Source organism: Anopheles merus, chromosome 3L (assembly GCF_017562075.2).
Source record: "Anopheles merus strain MAF chromosome 3L, AmerM5.1, whole genome shotgun sequence".
Taxonomy (NCBI): domain Eukaryota; kingdom Metazoa; phylum Arthropoda; class Insecta; order Diptera; family Culicidae; genus Anopheles; species Anopheles merus.
Genome location: NC_054085.1, coordinates 25,475,977 through 25,502,981, shown reverse-complemented (window position 1 = coordinate 25,502,981; position 27,005 = coordinate 25,475,977). Strand labels below are relative to the sequence as shown.

Here is a 27,005-nt window from a genome sequence, read left to right as displayed (position 1 = left end):
ATAGCTACATCAAATGATTTTCTTCTTCTTCTTCTTCTTCTTCTTCTTCTTCTTTTTCTTCTTTGTCACAGCAACCGTTGACGGTAAAAGGTCTGTTTGTACCACTTCTAATTGGATTGACTTTCAGTGTCTTGGTGGATACCCATAAGTATGATAATCAGTCCTACGTAGTATGGGGACACCGTCCATTCGGGGCTTGAGCCCATGACGGGCATGTTGTCGAGTCGTATGAGTTGACGACTGTACCACGAGACCGTCACGATCATGCGAGCTACAGAGCGATAAACAACAAACTACACAGCAGCACTGTGGATCAGCTCAGAGTCTTCACGTTAACAACATTGCTTTAACAAGTTGAGATTGGAGTTTTTTGCATCAATTTCAATGACATTCCAACCAATCGAATGCTTAATTATTTTACCAAATCGAAGCCATTAAATCAAGATGTTCATTAAATTTGCTTTCGTGCCGTGCTCATACACACAATCTTGAATCAAACCAGTCGGCGGTGTTAATGGCGTTTGACGCAAAGGGGTGCTTCAAACGCGGTTAAAACTCAATAGTTAATAAGCGTACGTAAAAATTATAAATAAACCATGGTGGTAAAACATTTCAATTACAAGTGTCGTGGGGGGGAATTGGGGGGCTTCGCGCCGTACAGCCAGACTTACCGTTTCACGTTATTATCGGTAGCATTTATTTATCGTCATCTGCAACGAAATGAAAATAGTGAGGAAAACATTAAACACATTAACCAGTAGCAAACACACACACATGTATATATGCACATACAGGGCAAAAGGGGGGGGGGGGGATGAGGAGGACATAGAGTTAAAGGTTAAAATTACTTTGATCAGATTTTGCTTTCGCAGCAGCTGCTTTTACATAAAACCTGGAAGCGTACGCTTTGGTTTTTTTTCCTCCATAAAAGCATATTATATATCGGACGCAACACACTCTCATCGATACCGTGAGTGAACCGTTTGTTTCGGTAACTCATTGATAGATCACATAGTTGGACTTTTGTTTTTTGGGCCCAGAGTTCTCCCCAAAAAATGCCAACGTTTTTTTTTCGCCAATTGCCCGCGCGGGGCGGGCTCGGTAAAGGAAGGGACCGGAGCAGGTTGCATTTTTCGTCCTCCTTGCCATGCGCAACGTTCCGTTGCTTGTCCGCGCGTCCGAAGGTCTGGGACACGCGGGAATGTGTTGCGGATGACAGCCACCAAACAAACGCGACAACCAAAACTGTAGAGTGACAGAGATAGAGAGAGTGGTATGTTTTTTTTTTCTCACAAATTTTTATGTTGCATATATCGGGGGGGGAAAAACCGAAACGGAGCGCGCATTCTTTTTTATTCTACTAAATCGACGCGATTTTTCCCCTAGCCTAGGCACCAACACACTGACAGACATATATGGAGGAAACAGCTCCATCCCTTCGCTTCACCTCAGGCACGAAAAAATGGTAAAATAAAACTGCAATGTTGTTTTTGGCGTGTTCGCGAACCGTTGCCGTGGTACCGCGCGGTGGAAAACAGCTATGCTGTATAGAGAGAAACAAAAAAGGTTCTTCAACAAAGGTGCATCCAGTCGCTCTCTCTCTCTCTCTCTCTCTCTCTCTCTCTCTCTCTCTCTCTGTAGCTCAAGGTCTGACTCTCTGGAAATTTTTCTTTTCAAAATTTAGCAAATTTCCCGTTCCACTCTCGGAGTTTTTTTTTAATTTTTGGGAAGCTTCTGCCATGGGAGGAGAAAAGAAACTGCCGCACCTGGCCTGGTAGCTGCACAAGGAAGTGGTTCACCCGAAGCATTGACCTTCTTTATTCGTGGCCAGCTCGTGGTCAAAACACGAACCAAACATCGCATCATTTTGAAGTAATTTAATCATTCGCAATTTTTGACAGTTCTCATTTTGTCGACTCCGCAAGCTAAACGGTTATCCCCACAAGCTGATCACCAAGAAGAAGGGCTTCTCGAACCAATTTTCACCACACATCAAATTGAGTTTTTTTTTTTTTGAAAAAATTCAATGTCAGCGTGTGTCTGCGTCTGTGTGTGAAATCGGGGAGGGGATGAGAGTGAGAGAAGAAAAAAAACGCGCCAGAGAGCATGGAGCTGTGAGCGCGAAAAAATTTCCCCCAAACACATCTACATTGAAGCATGGACGGAAAAGGGAGAGAGAGAGAGAGAAAAAAATCTGTAATGTGATGAATCCAAATGGACATTGCCGTACGGGAAAGGTGGTGGTGGTGGTGATGGTGACCGACCCTGGTGAGCTCGAAACATTTTTCCAAATATGGTAGCTGTCTTTTATTTTTATTTTTGGGCAAGTTTTCAAAACTCCAATAGATAATGAAGATGCTTTTCTAGCTGGATTTGCAAAGAGAAAATTGCCGATACACACACGCACGTTTAGTTTTTCTCTCCACTACTGTCAATGATTAAAATATATTCTTTAAAAACATATTCCCAATCAACAAGAAAAAAATTCTCTTTCTGCGTGTAAGTGTAAGTGTGCGATGGAAAAAAAAAAAGAATTCACTCACACCAACTACTCTGTTTTTTTTTTGGTTTCAAACATGAGAGAAAGAGAAAAAGAGCCACGCTCCACACGCAATGGAAAATTCCCAAAAAAGAAAAAAATAACTGCATCCACAATATTATATTTCACAAATTTTCCTGCATTTTCCATTATCATTGGGTGGAGAGGGAGAGGCCAGCGAAAGAGCCAGCAAAAAACAAGGGCCCAAAATCCAGCTTGTACATAAATCGATGACCGGCCGCGATCCGAAAGCACCACCGTGGGCCGCGACTTTTCCGATAAAATTTTCCACCGTCAGCATGTGTGTGTGTGTGTGTGTTGAGTATTTTTCCCAGTCCAGGCCGAAAAGAGATAAAAATATGGTGTGCAATTTTTTCGCATTAATTTTTTCGCACATTCAAATGCGTCGAAGCACAAAGAACGGCCAGCGAGCGGCAGCAGCAGTAGCAGCAGCACCCACACCAGCAGATCGCTTCCATTATGTTGAGTATATGCGAAAGGGCCCGAATGCGGCGAGGTGGAGGATGGCGTGTGACGAGACCGGGTAGGGTAGGCCTCGGTACTGGCTGACAGTTTTCATTTAATCGTCTGTCCAGACTAATAGACGGTAAAGCAGCTCTTATTTGAATCGGTCGAAAAATTTGCTTGCATTGGGCAGGGGAGAAAAAGGGGGAGGTGTAGTTGGGGGGAGGGTTTTTTTTTTGTTGTTGCCCAACCTATATAAAACTTTTCATATGTTTCAACGCTGGATTTGATCAGGCTCTCTTTTTGCTCTCGCTGTTCGTGTGCGTGTGTGTGTGTGACTTTTTTTTCGTTTTTCACTCTCAGTCTCTCTCATTTTTTTGTTCCACCCCCTTTTTTATATTTTCGGTTAAATCCATCCGCCGTCGCTCACACAACCACAAACCAGACATCGGAGGGCCGGTCGCACACACCACGACCACGACGACGCTAGCTAGGTGCATTTTATTGCTCCAACATCCTTCATCCCCATCCCCCCCCCACACCCCCTGACCTCTGTCTCGTCCTCCTTTTTTCGCCGGAGGGGCCGGGGGGGAGGGGGGGGGTGACCGAGCCGGGCCAACTGGTTTCCACAACCTACGCACTCGGAAAACTCTGTAAAAGGCCCTTTTTTCCCGATGGAGACGGGGAGGGTTTGCCGATTCTCCCTTTCTCGCACACGCACTCACGTAGGTAAAACGTTCGTGTGTGGGAGTGGGGTATGCTCCCATGTTCACCTTCCCCCCCCCTCCCACTGTTTTTTTCTTCTTTGCTGCCTTTATTTTATTAGCCCTAGCAATGGTTGGGTGTGGTAGGGCGCTTTTTTCTGTGGCTGATTTTTGTGACTTCTTCTTTTTTTTTTTGGTTTTTTATCTCTCTCTCCTACTTTTGTGCGAAAATACAAATATAATTCCAACCGCCGAGCCGATCTGGGCTCCTGGTCCCGTTTTGCGTGGATGAGTTTCTTAACAATTTGCTTAATAAAAATTGTTGCAAGAAATAAAGGAATGCTTCTCGTTAGCGAACGGTGACGGCCTCACCGGCAAAGGCGATGTGTGTTCTATCTCAAGGACAAGCGTGTTACCACCCATTCCCGGTGGGGTACAGGGACACAAACCTGTTAGACAAACAATCCTCGGCTGCTACTTGGTCGGAAAAGTGGCCTGGCGTTTAAGAAACTAAAAAATAAAATAAAAGAGACAAGAAAGGTTTCGTACATTATCATTGCAGTTTAGTGGCCTGGGGGTAGTCCTAGCGCAGGTTCAATTTCCAATTTTTCTCACACAACCCCAGGGGGTGCACGTGAGCAGTGGAGAAAGTAAAGTGGGGCCTTTTTTTCTTCTTCCCATTCACCGCTCATTCAGTGAGAGAGCGAGCGAGAGTTCATAAAATTTCCGAACTAAATTCGTGTCATAAAATCAACTAACTTGTGATGGTGGTGAAGTCGCGCTGCTGTAAAGTTTAGGCTCGGAAGCGGTGGGCAGGGTGGCTAAACCCAGCCCATTTCAGCCTATTCTGGGATGGTTGGGTGCCCTTTTTTTCCTTCCATCCCTAAATTCAGCCGCACTGAAAACTGACAAACCGCGTGACCTTGTGCTTTACAGGCGTGTGAGGTGAGTCCGTTAGACGCTCCACACTTGATTTGAGATGGGAAATGGAAAGCGTCATTTGTTCATAAATTTAGATTTAGTATAAGGGATCAAATATCAGATACGCATTAGTTAGAATTGTATACAGTAGGTGACCGCTAACTGGATGTGTCTTACTGGAGTTTTTAACTGGAAATTCACTAGAATTCTCGTAAAAACACAGAATGTCAAAACATGAACATCCGGAACCTTACGAAGAGAAATCAAGCAAATGTGCATTTTTCTCACAATTTACCTATTAGCGGCCATGTACTTTCAACGATCGTAAATAACCTATTGTACATCTTTATTTTACTTATTAATTTGTTTTCATGTAAATTATATAAATAAATATAGATTTCAAATCCAAATTTAATCATTATATTAACTGATTGAAAATCATGAAACATTTCCAAAGTACTTGTGAACGCAACATGTATTTTGCTACATGTTTTACAAATACTTTATGACTTGAACATTATTTGTCCGTTTTATGGTAACAAACAGAATCACGTGCACTATCATTCTCAAACATCAAGCGTTCCCAAACGTGACACTCTTCGGTAGATATGTACAATGTGTCATACAATATTATCATACATTTATAAATTAAAATATAAATATGAATATGAACTATGACCTATTCGATAAAAATATCAACTTTTCCATTGACACCACTAACCTTAAACTTATAAAGTTATTTAAATGAGAAATAAACCAATTAGAAATTACTTAATATACAGTTGGTGCATGTTGAATAATAACAAACCAAAAAACAGCTAAATAAGGTCTTTCTACAAAAAAGTCACTACAATAATGTAAAACAGCTTAGAAGTAGCACATCAATAGAAAAATTGCATGGAAAAGAAGACAAAATTGACAAAAACAATGTAACAAAATAAAACTCAAACCATAGAAATCATATTATGAAAAAATCAAGAGCAAAGGTATAAAGAATTTGTTGTTTCAGAAGGTAAGCAAACAAAGTAAGTAAAACAGTTGAAGAAACCCAACAAATTCATTAAAAAATATACCTAAAGCAAACGATGGTTGAAAAATAGAAAAATGAACCAAAATATAGAAAGACATAATCAATATAAATAGTAGTTACTAAACTTTAGAGTATTGTATGAAAGGCATAAAATGTACTAAAGCAGTATAATATGCTCATTTATTTTGAAACCAATTAATATATTAAAAACAAAATTAATTACTAAATAACAATAATTAAAGGAAATTGATGTAATTAGTCTAACAAAATGCGTAAAACCAAGTAAGATAAATAATGGAAAATATCATATAAAATGCTCGAAACGAATTAAAAATACATATTCTCAATACTAAATTCGAACTCGAAACTGAATAATTAAAAATAAGCTCAATATAAAATTCTCGACCACCCCTAAAACCGCCTTCAGTTCGCGCGTGTGCGTCTGTGTGTGCTTGGCTGGACCTGCTCTTTTTATTTCAGCAATTTTTCAGCATTATTCAATACGCCGCTTGCTGTACGCATCAAACAGCACGTTCTGTCCCCTTCATCCCGAACATCAAAATACCCTGTGCACGTGTGTGTATATATATTTACGCGCGCTTTCGCGCTTATTTCCCCGCGCAGTAGGAAAATGTGTCCTGCCGCTCCCAGAGTCCAGGGCCAGGTGCAGGAGAATCGTTGGGACATTATTATGTGAAATCCTTTCGCTTGCTGTTATTCAGTGTGCACTTTTTCTCTCACTCGCTTTCGCACTGTCTCCGTCTGTCTCTCTCTCTCTTTCTATCTCTCGCTCATTCGTGCTGTGCCTGTATAGTTAATCCTTTCGATTGAACGGGGACTGAGGGAGTGATTGTCCTGTATATCCAACGATATCGCCTCACCACCCACCGGTCAGCGTCCTTCTCACACACACAACACACACACACACACTCCCGAGTAACTGATTTAAGCGCTGATGAGGATGATTTTCCCCAGCAAAACTCATGCTTCTTCCCCCGCGCGCGGTTCCAAAAATGTCCCGCCATAGAACTGCATGCATGGGATGTGCCAAACAAACCGCGATTCCCCTGCTCGCACCCGCGCCCAGTGGCAGGTCTCATTAGTATGCTTAATTGGATCGAAGCAAAGAGGAGAAAAGAGGGAAAGTACATAGTGCAGGACGATGCAGGCAGCGGTGTGTGAGAGTGCCGAGCAGCACGCACGGGGCACTTTATTTAAAATTTCGTTTTAAATTATAATGATGTCCATCATCAAACGCGACCCACCAGAATTGCGTCGCTGACCACCGTACTGTGGTCCCCTTTCGCCTACATTTTTTTCAGGCTTATCATAGTCCACACGCAAAGAGAAAGGGAGAGAGAGAGAGAGAGAAAAGCGAACAGAAAACGGATTTTTCATTATAAAACAGAGGAAAAGCGCCAGAGAATCGAACACAACAGAATTGGTGCTGGGGGTGGGAGGTGGGAGGTGCGGGCACTAGCGACCAAACATGAAGGGGATAAATTCGCGAAATGCGTTCGCGTATGTATGTGCCGCGTCCGTTGTCCAACGCACCATCCCGGGCCCGACCACCAAAACCACCGCGATTCGTCCATCGAATTGCTGACCGGGACCGCGGGACCTTAGTGCGCAACGAAAAATCGGATCGTAAATGAAAAAATAGGGCTCCCCGCTCATTCCACCCCAAACCTCTGCGTTATCCTCATCTCGCGCACGTTTTTTTTTTTTTTTTTGTTAAATTGTGTTTCACCTTCCTGCGTACTCGCTACGTGCGGCACATATATGCTGGGCCCTATTCGCGCTGGACAGATTCGACCACCAACTACTGCCACTGGTGGATGTGTTGGTGTGTGTGTGGGTACGAGGAAAAACTCGAACGAGGGGTGTTAAACCACCCCTCTTCTCCCCGCGAGCACTAAACGGGTGTGGAGTGAAAAATATCGATTGGGAGTTCTGTTTCGGTTTTGTATTAAATGGGAAAAAAGGGCACACACAGGCAGTGCCTCCAACTCGTTCGATCGGAGTGTTTTTGCTTCGCTTGCATGATTGCATTTACTATTGGTTTGCGAAGCCGGGCGGGGGCGTAGGTCAAAAGGTTGTACCGGCGGCCCGGCCCAGCAGCACAGTGCGAGCGAGGAACGGCTCAAACGGTGCCGAACATAAAAAAAAAAAAACAAAGTTCGATCACGGTGAATTGTACATATTGGAAATAATCAAATGAGAAAATTGGATGGTTTTTCCGGGCACTGTAGGCGTTTGCCAAGGGTTTGAAATTTTGTTTCGCCTCTTTATGTACAAATAGAAGCGAAAAATACTACCAGCATTACCCTTTTGGGTTTTTTTTTGTATTTCAAACGTTCAAGCGTTATTGGGTATTTTTTAAACAAGTATGTTTTTGTTTCTCTCATTAAATAATCTAATAAGAAACCTCTATCAACGTTTAATATGTGGGAGGCCGCTGGTTCACTAGGTAGACGCGCTGGCATCTGACAAGATCGAACAGTGTTCAATTCCCATTCGCGAGCATACTTCCTCAATTCGCATGCATATTAGTGGTGTGTGCTCTCTGGAGCGCACTCACGACTGTGATCTAAGACTGCGAGTCGTCCGGAGCTGTCCGGAGTCGCCTGTAGTCGCCTGGAGTCGGCCAGAGTCGTCTGAAGTCACCCAGAATCGCCCGCAATCAAGATCCTCATCCGGAGAAGTCATCCGAAATCGTCCAGAATCTTCCGGAGTCAGAGTTATCCGGAGTTGGCAGGAGATGACCGGTGCAATGTTTTTGTATTGAGGCCTTTATGTTCCAACTCCAATTCTTGCCGATTCCGGATAACTCTGGACGACTCCAACTCCGGACGACTCGGACTCTGCCCGAATCCAGCTGTGTCCGAACAACTCTGGACGACTCCAGACAACTCTGGATAACATTGAACGACCCCGACTCCGGGTGACTCTGACTCCAGATAACTCTAGAAGATTCCGGATGACTACAGACCATCTCAACTGCGGGCGATTCCGGACGACTCCAGACGACTCTGGCCGACTTTAGGCGACTCTAGGAGACTTCATGTGACTTCAGGCGACTCCAGGCACCTCCGGATAATTTCGGATGACTCTGGACGATTCCGGATGACTTCGGATATATTTCTTATTTCGATTTCGAAGATATTTCTTATTGGTGTGTTATGAAGACACATTTCACATTCTGATCGGAAAAAAACCTTTAAAAAGTTTAAATACAAAATTATTCAAAAACATCTGATACTACACTGCTAGGTCGTGGGACAACGCCTGGCAGTAGGTTTAAATTAATGTATTCTTTTACTGTTGCTCCCTCCCATTGCCCTGCCACCGTAGTTCATTCAAGAGCACATTTTATATTTACGAACGGCCTTAAAATGAGAATTAAACCGGTAGAAACGGAACAAAAAAATCAAAAGACAACATTATCGAAGACGCGACTTGCCTTTCACCCTTGTACGACGAAAGGTTGCACTTTCAGTTTCTTTGTTGCGCGTCGTCGGAAAAGCGGGGGGAAAAACCCCGTGCATTTCTCACCGGCTCGTGCCTCGTGAAGGAAATGTGGGATGTGGATGACCAAACAAAGATAAATACGAACGTGAATGATCTACACCGGGAGCGGCTGGTTGTCGCACATCCACGCGTATAAAACCATGTGAACTGCAGATGCAGGACAGTTGCAGGCACAGCACACATTTCCTATTGCAGCAGCCGACATGCTGCGTAGTTGTTTTTGTCGGTAGTTCGTTTTTTTTTTTTGTTTGTACGACTCTGTCTTTCTTGCAAATGATTTCCTTCAAATGACGAAGTATATCGTCCGCTTGCTTGTCCCCTTTGTTCGAGCCTGCCTGGTTTACAGATTTATTATTTTGATTTTTGTACTTTACATCAAATCACGAACAAAGAAAGCAGCAAAAGATGGCTGGCTGGTAGTAAACAGTGCGGTTTTTGTTCTGTAAACAGCAACACACTTTTCATATTAAAGTATATTTATAAATAAATGCATTTACTGTAAGAATAAAGGAAAGAATTCATTATGTTCCATTATCACACTAATTATGTTCTCAATTGCCTCGCATAAAGGGTGTACAATATTCATTATACGTACGAAATGCATTTTTGTCTAAATGATCCCGACCAAAAAGCAAAAATCGATCGGATATTAACACATAAAAGATAAAAGTACAAAAAACAAAACAAAAAAAACCAATGAATCGATCGAATTGAGTGTGCCCAAACAGATAGTGGTGCACATCGGAAAACATAAATGCAAAATTGGCTCTTTATGCTGTGTGCTTCAGCTTACACACAGCACAAAAAAAGAGGCTAGATGGGGCTGGAAAACAGCTACCGAATAATAATTGAGTTGGGTTCATTATAAAATCCCACCCAAACATATAATAAATGCAGCGAAGAAAAAAAAAAAAGAGTAGCTACTTCATTTTATGTGCAGTCAGTGCCGGTTATGCAGTACATTTCGGCTGCCTTTATGTGTATGTATGTTTACACGGGTTTGTCTGTTTCCGCTTTCAGCGCCCTTTTTGTTGGGTGGATTTTTTTTCCAACACTAATTTACATACGGAACGAAGTGTGGCTGTGTGTGAGAGAGGTGAAGCGTCGAACCGAAACAAGGACCACAGTTTCCATTAAGCTGGTGATTTTTCCCCGAACCCCTCCCAAAAATGCCCACCTCAAGTTCTTTTCCATTTTGCTTCCGTATTAATCGAGCAGAGAAAGAGAGAAAGAGAAATTATTTTTGAGATAAAAAGGATTGGGGACGAAAATTCTTTAATTTTTGCTTATCACCCGGACACAATGGACCAGTGGACCCCCCCCCCCTCTCCCCAAGAACGATGCCCTTCCCAGCCCCCTCTACCAGACAGTGCTGTTCTGTGGTGCATAGAGTTTTTCAATTAAACATTAAAATGCACAATGCACATCATTATCGCACGCAATCATACGTAGCCTGTGCCTACGTGACACCGCCTTGTTTGTACAGAGTATGTGTGTGTGTGTATGTGTGGTCGAAGCAAGGACCAAACAGTACAACATGCTACTGATGTGCATTATTGCATCCAGCGGTAGCATCTCGCGCTCTCTCACTTTACGCATTTTAAAACCCTGCACCCTGCATGCTGTACATACATATGGACAAAGTACATAAGTGCCTGTGCGACACAGGGCAGCGTTTTGGGTGCAATGGGAACGCATAACGCATAATCGTGGGCAAATGCAATAATAAGGGTGATCCGGGTTGAGCGATGTGTGCGTTGAGCGTCCGTTGCGAGTTGATGGACACTGATTAAAGTCTTTTTCTTTTTTTTTTGGGTTTTTGTATGTGTGACGTTTGCTTCACTTATCTAGCTTCCGATGTGCAGCCTTCGGAATCCGCTCCCCCTGCAATGGCTCCCCCTGCAATGGTTCGAAGGACTTGCAGCACTGACGCATTGTGTGCATTTCTCGATAACGCGTCCCTCCCACCGCGCAAACACGAAATCCTTCCTTTGTCCACCCGTTAAAATACATTATTGGTGATGTCGGATGCAGTGACAGGTACAGGTACACACACACTCGACCGAAAATGAACTGAAGCCCATCACACACGCGGAATGCAACAACAATAAGATAAAAAACGCAAACAAACAAACTCGGCAAAAATCTGCACGAAAAACGAGAGAAATTCGCTCAAAATATTTGTACAAGTTTCCCGGTGGCCGGCCATAGACAGGGACGGCTTTTTGTTCGCTGCCTTCCCCTTCTCCAGTGCCCTCTCCCTGCTCCCCCCTCCCATCACCTCGTTCTCCCCAACTCACACGCGAACATAAAGTGCATCCGACAGAAAAATCAATATTTCTCCTCGCAACTGCGATGCTGCGCAAAATTGTACTGTCGCGAGATGATCGCCGCGGATGCATTCGCACGCGGGACGATGCACATGTGTCGCTACATCGCGCACAGGCACGCACAAACAAGATGTTAGTGAGCTGTGATATTCGCAAAATATTGCAAAGGGGCTGAAAAAAAACTGATTATGTGAGCGATTTTTGTGACCGTGTATGTATTTGATTGGATGCTGTCACAATTTGGAGAATTAATTTAACAATATGTTTTATGAGTATGTTGGTTTCAGCTATAGCATTAATTATATTAATTATACCCAAGTTTGAAGCATTGCTGTTTTATGTTGATATTGAATTTTAATAAAGAAAATCTGTGATTGTTCTTTATTTCCATTGTTAATTCAATTTATCGTAGGAAAAGTAAATGATAAAAGTATATTCAAAAACTAGGGCAGTATGAACTTAAAAGGGTTTCAAGAATAAAGGAAGAAGTAATAGAAGAAGAAGAAGAAGAGAAGAAGAGAAGAAGAAGAAGAAGAGAAGAAGAAGAAGAAGAAGAAGAAGAATAAAAAGAAGAAAAAGAATAAGAAGAATAAGAAAAGAATAAGAAAAGAAGAATAAGAAAGAATAGAAGATAAGAAGAAGAAGAAGAAAAGAAGAAGAGAAGAAGAAGAAGATAAGAAGAAAAGAAGAAGAAGAAGAAGAAAGAAGCAAAGAAGAATAAGAATAAGAAGAAGAAGAAGAAGAAGAAGGATAATATTTCTTACGAGTAATGGGATACCAATATAAGCAATACTAATAATCCATAATATCAGATAAAAATAGGAATATCATTATGAAAAATAATTCACTAACGAACCCGATGATGTTGATTAACCACAGGCACAATAAAACGCTTGTACGCTTTCCTCAGCCCAGAATGCATCAAAGTGAAATGTGAGCGCGCAACTGGAATGGATTCAGTTACTGCATCGAAATTTAATTAATTATGAATTTACAGAAAACGACCAGAACTGATGCTTCTAAAAAAAATACTACAGGTAGTGTAATGCTTTTAATTCTCATTCTTTTGAAGCAGTAGCAGTGAGCGAAAAAATCCCACCTAAGGTACTGACAGGTAAAAGCCACCAAAAATACTTACAACTTCATATTGGAAAATCATTTGGCTGGATCTACTTCCACACGCACGCTATTGGTTGAAAATTGGAAATTTCCGTATCAGAAAATTTGATCACATACTGAAGCCCCGAAAAAGAAGCATTGATAAAGCAATGGGTTGCATTCTGCAGCGTGTACCTTGCTGAGGCCTCACAAGGGAAGAAAAAGGAATACAACACAATAAACTCGCCCCCACTCACATAATTCTACGCCGATGGACAATTCAATCACCGAAACTGATGAAATTTCAAACGATACACTCTACGGTATCGAGTGCATCTCACACTCATGTGTGTGTGAGTGAGTGAGTTGTAAGCATTTTTTTGTGTGAAAAAAATGCAGCTTAAAAGCATTTCGTATCCATCGCACTAACACACCGCAGCACCCACTATACTCACACCGATGCAGACTCTTTCAAGTAGCGATAAAGAGGGGCAGAGGTTTTTAAATTTTTGGGACTAAATTTGCAAAAATCGTTGATTGACGTGAGTTTTATGGCATTCAAGTGTGCACAGGAGACGACGGTTTGTGTGGTTCGCTAAGGAGCGCAATGTCATTGTGGTCGGATGCATCGGAGAGCGAAGTATATGCAATGCAATGCACGGTGGAGTGCCCTTTTTGTCGGGGTCATTTGGAATTTGTGATTGAGATTGCTGCCAATAGTGGAGAGCATAATATCAGCTTATGTTTGCCCAATCAATGAGGAAAAAATCTGAGACTATTGCTGCAGCTTTTTTGTTTATTGAAGTGCGTAAACTAATACACAATAAATGAATAAATAATAATAATAACTATTTTTATAATTAACCAATCAATTGATTGATTTATTTATTATTAGATTTTGTTTTTATTGTTTATTTTAATGCTTTTTGTGCAAGCATTTATTGCATTCCTTTGTTTCATTTTTTTAATATTTCATTTGTCCTGGTTATTTGTTCTCCTGTTATGTCTTGTTTCGTTCAATTTATGACATCATTAATAAAAAATAAATTACAAAAACTGAATCTTAAATTGATGTATTTAAAGTGGATAAAAACCTAAAATATAAAAATGATGATTTAAATGATCAAATAAACGATAGCAAAAAACAATGACTGTTCATGCAACGGTAAGTAAAAACGTCCAAAACAACGAACGATACAAATCAATGCGCGAACTGCACAATTTACTTGCTACAAAATATTGATCATTACTTGTCGTGTTAAGAGCCTTACAGAGCCTTCAATACTCCCCGCAACACAACCCTTTCCATCTGATTGCAGCAAATCAGGCTGTCGCCCGTACCACCAATTCGCGAACATGCAGTTTTAAGCCCCATCACCCGCCTCGATCCACTCCACGCCACCCGCTTGCCACCATGCAAATCGCAAATAGCTAATAAAGTTACCACAGAAACTGTGCAAAATGTAGTTTCCAAAACGAAAAGAAGAAAACCCCGAACCTACACACAATCGAGGGTAGTCCCAATTTGGAAGTCCAGCATTGCCACGGGGTGCAATAAAAATGTACACCCGAAAATAACGAACAACGAACGCGTATAAAAACTGCACCGAATGGTATGCTGGCTGGTAAGCGTGAGTCAAATAAAAAGTAATAAAGTTTGCACCACTGGCACAAAACCCCCCTCCCGCGCGTGAGAGCGGGAAAGGACGATATGGGGTTTTTGCGCAAAAAAAAAAATTGCAATAACAAATAACAAAAAGGAAACACGTTACCCGAATGGTCACGGATGGAGTAACGCATTAACGACGCATTTTGAGCGCACGCTGGATGATTTTTGATGAAGTTTTTATCATAATGGGAAATTAATGTACGACTTTTTTTTTTTGTAGCTGTAACCACCACTCTTCATCACTTAGTTTGTCGATAAGGGGGGAGGAGGAGGTGCACTTTCTGCGAATAATGTCCCGGTGTGGCCTTCCCGGGCGCGGAAGTGCCGTTCGGTTCGAGCGGTTTCGGTAAAGTTGTGCAATAGAAAGTGCATTTTTGTGGTACGAGGTTTTGGTGGATAAAGAACTTCAATATCAACCATAAAACTTCTGGCAACGTAACAGCTGATGAGACTGTTTTTATATGTAATTCAATAGCATTTCTAAGGATCTCTCCTAGGCCTTTGCTACATGAAATTTTGAGGATTCGATACACGACTTTGAAGATTCCAAAAACACAATTCCAAAAATACTGGAGACATCCTTCAGAAATACAATTCCACGCAATATCAAAGAGCTTTTCAATGTATCTAATAAAATTTAAATTACATGACTCATTATCATAAACTTTGCTTAAAACTGACCAGCAGTTCATTGCAAACGTAAGCAAGCATAAGCAAACAAGACAAAGTCAGTGTCCAATCCATTGATCCAAGTAATGTTCCAGTGACTCCATGTTTATGTCTAACCAAGAATAAGGTACATATACACTGACCTTAAACCATTTTAGGACCTTAGCTCGACATGGTTGGCCCTGGGAATACTAAAGTTTGTTTACACAATGCATTTATTTATGTACGCAACTAGCAAGAACGCAAACCCCCAACATCGGCCAGCCAGCAGGCGTAATGTCTGCGACGGGCATTTGAAGAAATGATCACAATAATAACAAAATTGCACACCTTGCAATGCCATGGGGACAGATTCTGCGAACCTTACCGATTACTAGCTGCATGAAGCTACGCGACGTCTTATCTTATCTAGGTGCTGCCGAAAAAAAAAGGTCAGATATGACCGATAACCAACAACCCCCCTCCCCCCCTCCAGCATGTACGAGGCTTGTGGTGAAGGTTGAAATGTCATTCTCCACTGAGACGTGAAGAGACGTGAAGAATGCATGGGAAGAGTGATCACATGCAGTCTTGTTGTACCATAGAAAAAGAAAAGAACCAATGTAAATTTTTAAGGAAAAGGCAGATCCTCAAAATAGATAAGAATCTCCCCTTATACACCCCTTATACTCGAACTGAACTCGTGTCGATACTATTTATGATGCTCAATGATGTCCCGCGCTCGTGTCAGAAATACTTGTTCCCTTGGAAGACTTGGAATATAGATCACTGCAACGCGAATTGCAGCACTCAGCGTTCAGGCGTTTCCCGGGGTGAGCTAGAGCACCCCGCAAGCTCACCATCTTATCCGGGTTGACGTGCACACACCCGCAAGACTCACCATTATCGGCACGCACAGCCACACGCCCACCCGAAAGCCTACGCAAAGCAGCCCGTCGCTGCACTTCCGTCGCTGGACGCAGCATGCGATCGCAACGGAGCAGCACCCCGGAGTGACGGAACGGAAATGTGAGTGCACTCGGGATACAGTCCAATGGACTTGCTGCAGCAGCACAGCCACCACCGTCACCACCAACAAATGGAATTATAAATTACACCCGTTATCACCATCGCACCATCGCGATACAGAGGGCAGCCACGTTACCGTTAAGTATTTCCTGCATCAAGGGGGATTTCTGCGTCTCGCGGGATGTCACCTTTCACTGGTCAGTCCGCACATCTGGCGCGCGGGAATGGGAATGGGTTTTGGGGAGGTTTTTGTTCCAAGATCGTAGCGTTTGCTTGCCCACGAATGGGATCAGTTTCGTTAAGCGAAGGCTCACACACACACACACTCACACATAGGTGCACACCAATCGAACTTTGCAGATGGTCTCGCCAAATTGGCACATGGTTAACGGGAGGGTAGAGTCTAGGTTCTTAGTGCGATTTAGTACAACGGGACGAAGATGGACTTTAATGCTTTCTCAGAAACTCTCAGAAACTCTCAGAAACTTAGGAACTTAAAGCTTAGCTAGTGTAGTTCATGCTTAACAATAGGCGGTTTTAAATATCAATTTGGGAAACAGGACCACAAAACAGAAAACAAAATGACAACAACACATTGGATATCAACCATAAATAGCTGTACGTCGAACAGCTCAACATCAATTTGTTTTTGGGATATGAGCTTCAAACCCGTTATTATCAACAACAAAATAAACAAAAGGAACAAAATAAATATACTGTAGTATTTGACCACAACTACTAACCCAACAACACACGAGCTAACATTTGAGCGATGGAGAATTTGATGACATTTTTTCTATTATTGGGTAAATCTGATTCAGATTCATGAATCTGAATGAATTTTTGAATTGATTGAATGAATTTGCATCTCGGTTGGTAAGATTCATGAATCTCGAAAGATTCATGACTCTCAATAGATTCACGAAACTCAAGGGATTCATAAATCTCCAAAGATTCATCGAGCTTGAGCTTCTTATTATTCTTTTTTTTGGCGAAACAACCAACGTGGTCATGCCAGGCTATACATGTTGTCGAGACTTCCTTGGGATGCACCCCGCAGCCGAATTGTTAGTTTTGCTACGGGGAGACGGTCCATACGAGACTTGAACCCACGATGGGCATGTTAGGTGGGATCGCGCAAACTCAATATATTGAATATCATACATCTCTAAATATTCACGAATCCCTGTAGATATGTGAATTTAAATGGATTCAAGAATCTTTCGAGATTCATGAATCCTTGAAGATTCATGGTTATTTTGGGATTCATGAATCCTTGAAGAATCATGAGTTTTTTGAGATTCATGAATCTTCAAAGAATCGATTCGAGATTCGAATCACTCATTATTGGAAATTCATATGAATGAGTCTCAACGAAAGATTCATGAAATCCAACACTATTTTTTTCAGTTTGACACCTCAAGCTAGTTTGCAGCGTGTATGGTTCGTATTGGCATAATCGTATCGTATGGTTTATGGGCATAATTTCTGCTGCCAAATGTCAAACTGTATATACAAGCTAGTTCAATATCGACTGATGGCGCCATCTGTCAGTATAAGCCCTAAATTATAATTACTACCGGGAAGTGATTCCATCAAGTTCTACATTATCTTATCTCATAATAATACAATAATATTGGGTAATTTAAATAATTACATTTATTTGACAGTTGCTCCAAAAATAGTATCTTTTGGATCATACAAATCATACAAAATACATCAGAAAATACCTTTCTAATACCCCTCTCCCTCCGAAAACTGCCACGTTACCGCCATTACCGATGCACCGAAAATGCCGTAATTGCATACTGCAAGCTGGAAAATTGCTCGCCAAAAAAAAAAAACAAAACGAGACAAAGCAAATCACTCAACCGTCAACCCCGTTGCCGTTCAAGTTCATGACCTTCACAAAATGGCAATCATCTGGACGGGGTGGCCGGTCGGTGTGAGCGCGTTCGATCGTACTCGTGGCATAGCGCACGACAGAGCCCGCCCTTCTCTTTCCTCCCCACCGCTAAGATTGAATGCGTGTGTGTGTGTGTGTGTGTTTTGGGCGCGTATCTAATGTGCAAATTTGATGCTTTTGCTAGTCTGCTTGTCCGTCAAAAAAAAGTGTGTTTGTCGAGAGCGTAGAACAGGTTTGCCAGCCTGTTCTCTGCAAATGCAGACCCACAATTCAATTCCGCGATCGGTTTCACAGCTTCGAACTTGGAAGATGCTGGCGGAGAGCTGCTGGACCTCTAACCGGGCGGCAGCACCAGCAGCAGTACAGGGGTCATTTATCCTTCGCGTTGTTGTGGGGCTAGCCGGAACGGGGAGAACAAGTCCTCTCGCGCACCACGCACACGAAGCTGAAGAGCAAAATAAACAGGCACAAAACAGGCGCGCATGTAGAGGGTTGCACGATTCCGTGTTGCGTGAGCGACCGAAACACCGAAATGTTTACCATCTCCAGCCCACAACCCTCATCCCCCCTGCATCGTGCACCCCATTTGGTCGGTCACCATGCAACATACACCCCGAACATGTTGTCGCTAGTCGCAGCGCACAGCGTCTCAGTCTTTTCCCGGAATTTTGGGGCACAGCGCACGGACAAACAAAACAGACAGACACACAGCCAAAAATGCAAAGCAAAAATGGCAAAGAACACATAAACATGCATAGGGGTTTGCTGGAACAGCGGTAGAACAAGGGAATGGTTAGCAGCGGGTGAGGGTGCGGATGGCGTTTGTGTTTTATTTTATTTTGGAAGGTTTGGTTGTGTAATTTGCCCATCGGTTGAAAAGTTTCTGGCACCCAGATGGTACAAAACGGTAGACGAAACGTTGGGCATTAAATGGCTGCATATGATCCACTAACAGCATTCGTTTGTGAGAGAAAAAGTAACAGTAAACACTGCTCATTATTTTGATTGCATACATTATTCTTAAAATGCATTGAAATAATAAAATAAATAGTTAGATTTTTAAGAAACATTGTTAAAGTTTAGTATAGAACTGTACATTGTTTTCCCAAAAAGCGTTGTCATACAGCCATGACATAATACAAAATATAAAAAAAAAAACTAACAAACAATCATAAACTGTAACTTGTAGGTAAATGTATTATTTTTCATTAAAAACAAACAAGTGAAATGAAATGATACTTCTGCAAATGAAGTAGATCGTGTCTAATGTAAACGTGGCAAATGAAGTAAAGCGAATAAAAAGAGTTAAAAATGTACTAAATCAATGCGATTTGATAGATTGAAACAAAATCTAATCGACAAATAGAGACAATAAACAGTTCAGGAAATAAAGCAAATAAAAATAAAGAGTAATGACGACCACGACATATTGTAAAATATGTGAATTATGAATAAATTATGATAAATTATTTAAAAATAATGGAAAAAAAAAGAATTTATGTTAAAACTAGATCAAATAAGACTTATTTATACAACAACACTTTTTAAAGAGAAGAAAAAAAAATAAGTCTAGCATAAATTCAAGCATCTAGAGAGACCAAATCTAAGGGTCAAGACTAAAGATAGCTAATTACAGTCGTTGCCGCTAAATTTTGACTCTAACTCACCTATTTTTATCACGAAAGCATCAATTTTTGAAATTTGAAATTTCTGACAGCGATTCAATCGCTTTATTTACCAAATTGAACGTAATTTCTGAAACTCAGTGTTCGGAAATTATTGAAATTAAGTTAAGTAGTGGATAATTTCATTGATTCAATCAAAAATTCAACAATCGTTATGCCTAATTTTTAAGTTTTAATGAAGTGAAAAAATTGTTTTTTCAGGTGTTTTAGAATTTATAAAATGTCATTATTTTTAGCTCAAAAATCAAATTACACAGTTTTTGTATTGTTTATGTGATTTAAAAATATAATTGTCAAAAATCTACACAAATATCTTGTACAATAATCATGATTCTTACAAGAATTTTAAATTGATGACGTACAGACAAAAATAGGTGCGTTAGAGTAAAAAATGTATGCGCACTGTCAAAAATTGATGCCTCAAAGGCAAACATTTATACGCACTGTCAAAAATTGATGCCTTAGAGCCTAAATTTGGTGGCAACGACTGTATGTTACCTTAATGATAATGTATCGTCGTCTAATAACATTTAAACACAATAAGATCTGAATAGAAATTCTCAATATTAAGGCTGACAGAACACTAATTATCAACAAACAAGATCAGAACAATAAAAAGGACTTTATATGATCAATTTTGAATGGAAACATCTGTATACAAAAAAGAAAATTCAATACCCTAATTGGTGGACAAAACTAGCAATAAAGTTGCATCAAAAGGGACAATCGTATCAGCTATATTGTAGAATTAAATGTTGTAGAATTAAATTTGTAATTGGCCATTTTAAAATTAGACAATTGAATGGACTTTTCTTCACTTTAGAATAGAGAAAGAGCGAAATGTAGCAAGTAAGATACAAAGAGTGAGTGCCAAAAGTGTAACGTTTGTAATTATGTAGTAATATTATCTAACCAATTAGATACTTTGTACACTAAACAAAACTCCGGAAACCATTATAAAACAACACAGCACGGCAGAAACTGTGACACACTCTGGCACATCGGTGAACCTCTTGCTCGGCGGCTCCAAAAAAAATCCAGAACCGCATTCATAAACACCAGAATCGATCTTTGTATCGTACGAACCAAGCTCCACGGACAGGTTAAGTTAGCGTGGGGCTGCGTCGTGTGTGTAGTGCGCGAATTTTGTTTTTTTGGCAAACCCCTCCCTCTTGCTTGACCCGCCAACGCCCTCCCTCCCAGACGCCCCAGTCGGCGCAACGTCCCCCACACACCAGTCCCCATTGCACGGTCGGCGTTTTGGCACGGATATTGTGTGGGCAAAATTCGCCAGCGGAAGAACGCGCGCGCATTCCGCGTTCTTCGCCGTTTCGCTTCCATGGCCGTTTTTACTCTTTTATTGCTGCACACACACACACACACACACACACACACACACACACACACACGCGCGCGCGACTCTTCGCTTCCACTTGTTTCGACTTTGAATGTCCGTGGTTGTATTATTCCGTTCCATCCGTTCCTGCTGCCTGTTCATCCCGCACACCCCTGCCTGTCTGTTTGTGTTCTGCAACTCACCCCTCATCGATTGTGCACTGACACACACGCCGCCTCACTGCCGCGCTAGCAGGCCGTGTGTTCGCAGATTTGTTTCGATTAGGTTGTTATTTTTTTTTGTTCGCCGCTAGTTACTGCTTCTTCCTCTTTACACTCTTGCGCGTGCACGCTGCGCTCGCAATTATCGTCTCTTTTCGGGGTGGTTTCGCGTCGCGCTAGAACCGACGACCGCGGCCGACCGAAAAGACAACGCGGCCCACCGCTGCCACCGACGGCGACGAGGGGCGGACGGCCGGTCCGGTCGCCCCGGAGACCGGTTGCTGGTGTTTCGGCATACACGTAGCAGCTCGAATGCCGCTCGAATTTCGTGTGCATAGAGCGCGCTTTTCGTTTTCGTGTGTGCGTTGTTGCTGCTTCTGCTGGTTCGTCTTGCTTAATTTCTTCTCTTCTTTATTTGGTCAATCCCAGGGCGCTACCGCGCGGTTCTGATACGATCTGCAGTTCCTTGCGGAGCGGAGTGCCCCCCCCCCCCCACAGCAAACAAAAATACCGCACAAGTATGCGCTTTCAGAGGTCATTTACGTTGCCAATGTTTGGCTGCACCAAAGTGCAGTTTCAAGCAGAACAGTATGAGTATTTTAATGTTAAATTTCGCACTTTTCGAGAAGCAGTTTTTTTTTCAAACTATGCGCTACACGACGGCGAGAAATCAGCTCCCAATTTTCTCCACCATCACATTCTCCTTCCAGCTCGCGTGTCATTTCCTTTCTAATATCATTGTACGGTCGTGTGTGTGTGTTTTTTTTTAGTTCAATAATGCTCTTTTGCATAGATAAAAAGCAACCAAACATCAAACGACCCATACCCATTGGAAAGAGTCGTATTTCTGGTTTTGCAACTTGGGGCCGAATTTGGGTAGACCTGATTATGAGAGCAAACCGGACACAAACAAAAAAAAACACACACACAGTGAAGAAATCCGGTTTTCAAAGACATCCCCCGAAAAGTGCACACACGTGCATGGACGGGCGATTTTTTTTTTTGCGCTGGAATATACACCGAGGGAAGCGCATTTCGCTGGTGGCGCGAGAAAAAAGGGTGAAAAGAGTTCAATCTCCTCACAAAGACGAACACAGAAAAACTCGAAAAAAAATCTCAGTTAACACTTGTTGCACGAACGAACATTCTTCACAATAAATGCTTTTTAAAAACCTTTTTAAGAAACATTGGAGTTGGAAAGGGAGACTTCAGCAAACTCCATGCAGTGAGGAAATTTTGTGAAAATAGTATTTTATAATAAAATGCTAGTCTTCTTTTTATATTTTAGAGAAAAGGCTTTGGCTCCAACGGAGTTCTTTCGCCTCTAGGCTGATCAGCGTTACTTTCCAGCGGTTGCTTGGATGCTTTTGGCTTAGTTTACATCCATACAATGGCAACCGTTTTGGGTTATGGAAAACGCAACGCCAAAATTATAGTCCGAATTCAATAGATTACCGTTTTCCGTGGTTTTCGAGATTTTTTTTTTTCCATTTATGGCCCTAATTGTTAGCTGAAACATTGGTTAAGCATGTCATCTACAACGCGCGAGGAAATTTTTTCCAAAAAGTTGTTATAAAGGGACTTCATGAGCAGCTTCAAAGACAGAAATAGGTTTCCTACTTTAGGTGGCCGCCAATCTAGGTCCGGATGTATGGAAATGTTGCAACAATATTTCTACAAAAAAAACTGCTACAATACAGGCTGACAAGGCTTTTTAAGACCCACGCAGCCTCATAGTCAATCTTTGCTTAGGGCAACGGTCCATGCGAAGCTAAAACCCAGGACGGGCATTTTGTTAAGTCGCCCAAGTTGACGCCCAATACTGCGGGACTACCCAATGCAAAAAAAAGTGTCATGACTAACACAGATGCAGGTACTATTTTTGAGCCGGAATTAAAATGGGAGCAGTATCAGGGCCTGAAATCAGGGCCTGTTTCAGGACCGATATGGAATCTTAATCAGTTCAAGTACCAGTATGGGTCTGGGATCAGCTCCAGCACCAATATAGAGCCAAGATCAATGCCAAACCCGGCATAGGCTCGGGATCAATTTCATGAACAGTATGATGTCAGGATCAGTTATAGAACCGGTAAGCAGTTAAGATAAGGGCCAGTGTAGGTTTATGACTAATTCTAATGCCTTTCTGGGATTGGAGTAAGTTCCAGTCTCAGTATGAGATCTGTAAAATTCAAGAATCGACATGCGTTCAGGATCATTCGCAGGATCGGTATGAGTTCTGAATCAATCAAGTTCACTAGTGGCTACAAATTTTATTTGAAAGTTCATACCATTTGAGTGATAAGACTAACGATTGAGAGTAATGTATGTAACATGATTGCCAAATAATAAGCAATTCATTCTGAATAGCAAAACGACCATCAAATCATTGCAAGATCAAATCAACACAAGAAACAATAAACTATAATTCCACATGCTCGAGGTTAATTATATTGCATTATGATTATTTTTTCAGCAATTAGCCTCAGTCGTGGCGTAATTACAGCTTGGCTAATCAAAGCTTGATTATATTCCCGATAAATCAGTGCACAGTTTCCATATTTTGTCATTATTTTATAACAGTCGTTTGTTGTACATGTTATCGAATGCATTGAAATTGAACGCATTGCATCGAATCGCACGTTTATGACCCTCACGAACAATTCATTTCACATCAACCAAAAAAAAAAAAAACATTACTAAAACATACAACTTACCACAATGTAAAAGGTTACGCCAAAAAGAACAAACAGGAAGACACTCCAAACGGCTGCACGCGCGCAGAGGAACGGTAATAAACGGTGTGTGTTTGTTGTATTTCTGCTCTTTCCCTCGCTGACGCTTGTTTCTTGCCGGCTTTGCTCAAACTATAGTCTTGGTCACACTCAATCAGAACAAAATAGTAATAAACTAAAAAACCATCTCACACACGCACTTCATCACACTCAGACGCACACAGACACACCTTATCAGCACCGTTCTGTTGGTTTGGAACGTTTGAAAGCGGACGCGGGCGCGGATCGCAGGCAGAGCACACCGATGATATGCTCCGGGTCAAACGCCTATGCTCTGGATCGGCGGGCGCTTCACACTGCAGGACGCACTGCGGCGAAACTCCGCGGATAGCGAGCCGGGCTGCTCATCGACGGCAGCAGCTCCACCACCGGGCGGCAGCAGTTCCACCAGCAGCGCCAGCTTTTCCGCCAGCCATTCTAATTACTTGCGCAACGTTGGCTAAACCCACAGCAGTGGAGCAAATGGACACACGCGCGCTTCTGCTTTTTTTTTCTCTGTTATCGGTGATGTTCGCGAAAAAGTGCAACTGCTTCCTCCCCCGAGCGGTGGTTAATGCAATTTTAAATGGTTCCCAATTCTAGCAAAACGGGCGCGCTCTGTCCTCGTCCTTGAGCTCGTTGGCGGCGGTGGCGATGGTGGTGATTGACCCGCGCGAGACAAATTAATCGTACCGGGCAAATTGTTTCATACTTTTTCCATTACTTTGTCCGTTGTTGGCACAAATTTCAGTTGCGGGTTTTTCCTTTTTTTAAGCTTGTTTTTTTTTTTTTTGGTAAACTATGCCTCACTTAAAATGTTCCCTGGGCGTTAAACGTTTGCATGTGAGCTCGTAATTTTGACAGCAGCTAATACCGGCACTGTGTGTGCGTGTGTTTTTGTTGCATGGATTGAAAATACAGTTTGCAGAGCGTAAGTGACTGTTTAACTGAACGATTTTGGTAAGCTACACCCGTTTTTTTTTAAGTTCTTCCAAACATGGGTGAGAAAAGAAGGGGCAAAATTCCGGATGAAGCACACACGGTCACTTGAATTTTCACACACTAAAACTTAACACACTGTTGGGTTGGGGTTTTTTTGTATCGTAAAAGTAACGGAGCGTAAAAGGAAAAACAAAAAAAAACAAAACGATATGACAAATCGTATCAAGTGCTTGGACTCTTCTACATATTTTTGCGGCCTGGGTCTGTTGCTTCTGTAGCTGGTTGCGCGTTGCAGAATTGGAAGATTTCGGTTTCAACACCACTTTAGCACTTCAAAAAACACACTTTCACGTACGTATTTCCAAAGTTCACACAGAAAGGGTTTAAACTTGCTGTTGTTTTTTTTTCTTCAAATTATTTGCCTTTTAGATGAACTAAATGCATGCCAAAAATCGGTCCAGCAGAATGTAGTACCTAGAAAGAGAAACACACGGTATTAGTAATAGTTACACTCCAGTACAAAAGGGATGATCGGAACCGTAACGCCCTGTAACTCATTTAAATAATCCGTTTTGTAACATTTACACTTAGCCTCATTGTAAGTACTTGTGACAAAAGACGTGAATGTGTTACGTTGGAAAGGATGCTCAATTTTATGTCCAAAAAGACGAAATCCTAGCAATATCTCATCAACACCCCTTACTACTACTATTGCTGCTACCACTAATCGTGCACTATCAAACGCTCCCTCAATCATTTAACGTTTCGTGCGACCGCTCCATGCATCCATGTCAGACCTTCCTTCAGCTTTCCGACAGGCCGCACAGCAGACAAAGCGGGAAAAATGTCATTTTTGTGTGTGTCAATTCCTCCCTGCTTGCATGCTCCCCATTCCACCCACACATACACGCCGTGCCACGACGCACGCCACTTCGCAAACCATCGCGGCTTGTCGAATGTTGGAAGGTGTAGAGAGCGGTCGAGGATCCAAGTGGCGAAGTGGCAGAGCAGTCGGAAAACAACCATTTTTTCTCCTTCATCCCCGTGACCGTTCGAGAAAAATATATATATCTGTTACCAAAAAAAACCCCCCGAATATCACCGGCACTGACACACACACACACATGTACCGCGAACCGTTTCGGAGACTCGGTGGTGTAATCGCGCGCGCGGCCCCATCAAACGGAAAAGCGGAACATCCCGCCGTTTCCGACGTGGTGTTAGTTTCGTCGTGGCCGTTCTTGTGTCGGGGGTTTTTTTTTGTTTGTGTATGTGTTTAGCAGTAGTAGTGGCGTGCTCCGTATATGTGTGAGATTCTCTTTTTTCGGTGATGATGACGGCGATGATGACCAGAAGCCAAAGGAGCGAAGAACGAAGCAAGAGAAGCAAGAAGAAACCCTCACTAAGGGGAGGGAAAAAAGAATTTTGTCGATCGCCGACGTAATCGTCATGGAGACGGGATGAAGAGGCACGGTGTGCGCGAGGTGCGTGACATCAGATTTTCACAGGAAATTGAGCACAAGGAACGGGCCTGACGGACAGGTACCATCATATTCCCTTCAGTTTTTTTGTTCTAATGCAGCGCGACGGTCGCACACATCTACTTAAGCGGAGCAGATTTGGTTCCCACACGTATACACTAACACACTTTTGAAGAGAGGAAAAAAAAATTGTACCACTAAAAAAAGGAAACACCTCCCCAAATCTGCCACCGTACACTTTTAGACTGTTGCAGCACCTCGGAGCTGCTCCTACACTAGCACGTACCGTGTATTAGTCGTTTCGCACTGAAACCTTCTTATCCGGAGCTGTGCTGCCGCCGATGGGTTGCAGCTAATAGTGATTTCAAACCCCGAAAACTGAACTTGCCACCTGAAGATAGAACGTAAACCTTTCGGTGCTAATCACTCGGAGCAGCCACCATCACCCTTGCAAGCAGTAGGACGCAACACGGAGCCGCGCGCGCGAATTTCGGTAACCCCGCCAACGCCGAAACACCGAAGCAGTGCGCGGAACTAACTTTTAAAACGGTAAAATGGGGGAATCGGGGCGGGAGCCGGCGGTTTGTTTGGGGGAAGGACTGAGGGCCAGACTTTTGAATAACAAAATAATAATAATTCCACACCGGGATCACAAGTGCGGCCGCTGCTGCTGCTGCTGGTGCCGCCGAACGGATAAAG

At 42.3% G+C, this 27,005-nt stretch overlaps 1 long non-coding RNA gene across 1 annotated transcript; it reads right to left on the bottom strand.

The window, feature by feature from the left end:
* LOC121599078 lies at nt 1-27,005 on the bottom strand. The gene is made up of 4 exons (XR_006005631.1): nt 26,593-27,005; nt 23,827-25,299; nt 672-710; nt 1-293 (listed from the first exon to the last, which is right to left on the bottom strand). It is a non-coding gene; the product is annotated as an uncharacterized LOC121599078 (long non-coding RNA).